Here is a 623-nt window from a genome sequence, read left to right as displayed (position 1 = left end):
GGCTGCTAATAAAATGTTGGCCTCTGGTGAATCCCTTACGGATTTGGACACGCCATCGACTATTTCCTCGTACATAGCTGGAAGAATTCTATGTCGTTCATTAACATTGTCACTGGATTTACCTTCAAGGCATGTTTTTATGTTCTTTCATTGCGTGTCAGCTGTGTGTTCATAATAGATAAAATTGGTAATTTGACTCTTTAGTTGAACTTACTGCATCAATTCAATTTACTACATTTCGATTGTCATGGAATAAGGAGAGAGGCTATACTTCCAGGGCCCATGTGGCCCTGGACAAGGAGCATTCCTTGAATAAATAATTTTCCTATGCATTAGCATACTGTAGTTGGCTAACGTTAAATTATTGCATTTTGTGTTTAACCAATTGAAATTTTTTACTTTCTCATGTATGTACTAACGTGGAGCAGTTCATCTTTGCATAAACAAAAATGTGAAAAACAATATTATTATTAGAGGAAAAATTCCTCTTGTTCGCTCTTCTCAAATGGTTTAGGAGAATTAAAACCCAGTTCTTCTATGTATAGCTTGATGCTACGAATTTATGCTAACGAGGATTTTATGACCGAATTTTGGGTCACAATTATGAAAGAGAAAGGATACTA

This window comes from Olea europaea, chromosome 1, assembly GCF_002742605.1.
Source record: "Olea europaea var. sylvestris chromosome 1, O_europaea_v1, whole genome shotgun sequence".
In the NCBI taxonomy this organism is placed as follows: Eukaryota; Viridiplantae; Streptophyta; class Magnoliopsida; order Lamiales; family Oleaceae; genus Olea; species Olea europaea.
The sequence above is the reverse complement of the archived record's forward strand: the minus strand, read 5'-3'. Positions refer to the sequence as shown.